The sequence below is a fragment of the Furipterus horrens genome, unplaced genomic scaffold (assembly GCF_987537825.1).
Source record: "Furipterus horrens unplaced genomic scaffold, mFurHor1.1.pri manual_scaffold_3, whole genome shotgun sequence".
Classification (NCBI taxonomy): domain Eukaryota; kingdom Metazoa; phylum Chordata; class Mammalia; order Chiroptera; family Furipteridae; genus Furipterus; species Furipterus horrens.
The window spans coordinates 84,198,437-84,202,747 of NW_028327173.1; the positions used below are offsets into that span (position 1 = coordinate 84,198,437).

Here is a 4,311-nt window from a genome sequence, read left to right on the forward strand (position 1 = left end):
TTATGGTTTCCATCCATTTTACTTTTTAAAGAAACAATAAGTTGGACTGTTTTAATTGAATTGAGCCAGGCCTTGATGCAGTTCCATAGAACTCAAGGGGCACCTGGGAGCAGAGTTTGGAAACCACTGCAATCTCTGTATTTCCACCCTAATATAAAATTATTTCTGAGTTATAATTACAAATTAATAGAATTCTTACACACACACACACACACACACACACACACACACACACACACAAAGGACATAAGCTTAATAGCAGCCAGCAATTCTGGTCGCCAAGACAAAGCTTCGGAAAAGGCATGCCTGGTTTGTTAACTATAAAAACAAATAGATTTCAGCATAGCCTAAAATAGATATAGCTTTGGTGTTGTTTATATGTATGAAGAGCTAGAAAGAAAGGGATAAAAGTGCAATCAGAGCCAGATTGATAGCTCTCAAAAGGTAAAGTAACCGATCATTAGCTCATCTATCCTCATTCAGAGAACTAAGCTAAACTAGGTTTTATATTTTATAAAAAGGAGATTTTGGTGATATCTTAAACTTATTTGGAAACAATATTTGGATTTAAAGACCTTGAATTAGGAGATGAGCCTCTTACAATAAAATACTTTTGTGTTTTGCTTAGCAATTGAACACATATCATTTTTTTAAACCAGTAGCTAGTTCTTTGCTTTTATTTTGTTATTATTGCTTGATATAATCTAGCTTTTTGTCCTCAAATAAAAACACTCAAAAATTAGTGTAATGTGTTTCTGTATTTATGATTAATAGAAAACACTCCTGTCCTGGGAACATTGACAGCAGTAATAAAATTACATGCCCAGGAAAAAATTACTGAGCATAATTTAATTGCCTCTAACACCAAAGCTGGATTTGGGTGTCATAGTCTCTTTTAGAGCTACAGCTCTTTTTTATGATGGAAAGAAGTACTTTAGCAATAACAAGTTTCAAGAGAAGCAGTAGATGCGTGGGAGGAAATTGAAAACAGGGACAGGCATAACATTTTATTGTAGGTGGATTTTTCCCTTTCCCACATGATGTCAGTTCTATATAAACTTAATCACAGCACGTTACCCTTTCTTTGGAGATTTTCATATCTTTTCAAACCCACCTGGTTGCTAATGTCAATTCCCTTTTTTAAAAAAGAACAATTGTTCAGAGTTTGTGATGCTTATTTGAAAATGTGCAAATATGCTGGGTTCAAATGGGGCCAGCTGAAACTTGGTCCTAAACTTTGGCCAGAGAGATCATCTCAGGCAAATTTGGCTCACCTTGCATCACAGGATAATTCCCAGAAATACGGAATTATTATCCTTTTCAAACAAAGGAATGACAACAAATGTTAAACAAGAATGGAGCTTGAGGGAGCAATTCTTTTCTTTAAAAAAATATAAAGGTACAGATTCAATCAGATTTAATTGAGAAAAATGGAATATATCTTATATAAGGATCTAAGTTAGAGATGTTATACCTGTCTGGGCACTACAGAGGATACACAAACCTTCCATAGCTCATCAAAGAAAGAGTAGATAGACAATTTTGATAAAGGCATTGAGGAACAAATGAAAAACAGTTTGCAAAGAGAGAATCAGGAGGCAGAAAATGCCTCACAAGGCATTGTCCTCGGAAATTGTCTTGGAATGCAGTTTCACTTGTATTAATGTCATATTCCTGGCTCAATTTCTTGAATTCCAGGGCTCAACGTATGTGTGGCATCTTGGTGGTCCTTTGGTAGTTTATTGGTTACTCCAAAAATGTCACCCCACTTCCTGACACAGAGTTCCAGGTCCTCTATAGTGCAGTTATTGGTAATCTGAGCAAGCTGTACTTTCTTAGAGGAGAAAATCTCATCTAAGTTACACAGTTTCAGCAGAGGAGGTGGCAATTCCCTGAAATTGAGAGGGAAAACCACGGGCTGAAGGGCAGGCAGCGGTGTCTCAAACTGAGTTTGGATGAGCCGGAGAAGTTTGTTTCACAGTTAGCTCTTCATGAGCCTTGATGACTTTGGGGAGGGAGCTGGTATCCCGCTGGTAAATGGACAAGCTGAAGAGGGTGTTAAAGTCCTGCAGGTTGTCATCGTCCTCCTGAGACACAAGGCCACTCTGACAGGGGTGGCTGTGTCAGGCAGCATCATGTCATCAGAAATCTCTGGGTCCTCAGCATCAATCTGCTTTAGGTAGATGTCTTCTGTTGTGAGCCACTGGAAAACAACATCTATTATTTTGCTGTTTTCTTTTTTTCCAAATATTGGTCACTAAACATGGGACATGAGCCAGGCACTGGCAGCTTCCCACCTTGGTTCTTTGAATGATAGGAAGCCAGAATGTGTCTGATACATGGGAGCAGACAGAACCTGTGGACAAAACAGTCACTGCTGGTTTCACGGCTCTCAGTGTGGCACCACGAGGACACACAAAGGTGAGAGCCAGGATGTTGCTTCCACTGCTCTTTTCATCATGACTCCAGGCACACCCTTCCCTGCGGCTCGGCTCATTTCCCTATATAAGACTACATTGTAAACTAGAGCCTTTTGAGGATGGAAATACACATTTTAACTAAAGCGTCATGATTAACCATGATTCCATATTCTTAATACTGGTGCCAAATATGGGTTCCCCACCCTTTCCTAGCATCACAAGGAGATCTCCACCACCATCAAAGTATTTCTTCAGGACCTCAAACTCAGCTGCAGTGCATTTTCCCCTTGGCCCAGCTAGAATCCGACTAACTGCTCAGATGTGATTTCATCTTTTAAGCTCTGAATCTTTCAATTGCTCTGGAGTCTCTTGCATGGATTTATAGCCATTGTTGGTGGTAAATATTTTCTTTCTATATATGTGTTGAAAAGAATGGTGCTCCATCTTACAGCTGCCAGTCTGTTCCATGTTCTTATGCCTCAGTTCTATTTTTCTCCTTAGTTTATTTTGTTCATTATAATCCACTTATAAGTGAGATCATACAGTATTTGTCTTTCACAGACTGGCTTATTTCACTTAGCTTAATAGCCTCCAGTTCCATCCATGCTGTTACAAAAGGTAAGAAGAGGAGGGAGGAGGTGGGGACTGGTTGAAATAAGGGAAAGGGTCTAGTCAAAGAGCATGTATGAATGACCCATGGACATGGACAATGGTGTGGGGATTGACTGTGGAGTGGGGGGGTTGGTTGGGTGAAGGGGGTAAAGAGGAAAAAATTGGGGCAACTCTAATAGCATAAACAATAAAATATTTTTAAAAAACTCCAAGAAAAAAATGGTGTTCTGAAGCTTTTTCTCCATGGTAACTTGAGGCCCAGTGACTACCGTCCTCACTTGACACCTTCCAGCATCCTGTGGCCAGATATCCAAGGTGGCTTAGGAATGGCAGAGGCTGAGTATCACAATGGAAAGTTGTGGATTAGGGTTGATAGATTGTTTTCTTAAACTATTCGTGTTGCAGAAAATAAATTGAATTTTGAGTAAATTGAGGAGTTTACTTGCAGTCCCACAACTATTCACGACAAATATAGGACACTAACCTTCTGAATAGAACTATCAAGTGCCCATATACTGTGCTGAGAGATTGGGCTCTGTGGTGTATTCTGTTAATATGCACTCTTGCTGATATAGCACAGATCATCAACACAAGATTGGGGAGGAAGTAGTTATGCATGGTCTGTGTTGTTTCCCATCTTCCCTTTCTTTGCCTTAAAAATTTTTTTTTTTCATCAGGTGTGTACATGTACCCATGAGATGAGATGAAGAGCTTTTACTGAGTGACAGGAGGATTGATGAGTTAAAGATGATTTGGAAGTAGACCCTGTATCAGATAATGTGAATCATCTGCCCTCCTTTCCATGGGCCACACTTTACCTCTATAAGTAGAAATCATAAAGGTGTTGAGTATTGATTGTACCTTTAGGTTAATGCTTGAAACTTGAATATCCATCCTATATAGTCTAGAATTAGATTATTTTGAAAACTGATATAATTAAGATACAATATAATATATGATCTAAGTGTTTGTTTTGATGTGTTTTAATCTCATTTTTAACATTTTATTATGAATACTTTCAGAGAGAAAAACTGAAATACATGTACAGTGAGCCCCTACATTTTATCATTTAGACTTAAGGTTGACTGAGATTCATGAAGCTATAGATTTTCTCTTTCACCAAATATGAAAAAATGTCAGCCATTATTTAGTTAAATTATTTTCAGGGGGTCTCATTGCCTCTTTTCTCTTACTATTGAACTGCAAAAAGTCTGTATTAGACCTTCTGATATTGCCCCATGAATTTCTGAGGCCCTATTTATTATTTTTTTTTATCCTA

General features: G+C 38.3%; 1 pseudogene; it reads right to left on the reverse strand.

Annotated features, from left to right (window-relative positions):
* Nucleotides 1–252: 252 nt before the first annotated feature.
* LOC150015422 (intraflagellar transport protein 52 homolog pseudogene) lies at nt 253–3,277 on the reverse strand (annotated as a pseudogene).
* Nucleotides 3,278–4,311: the final 1,034 nt, after the last annotated feature.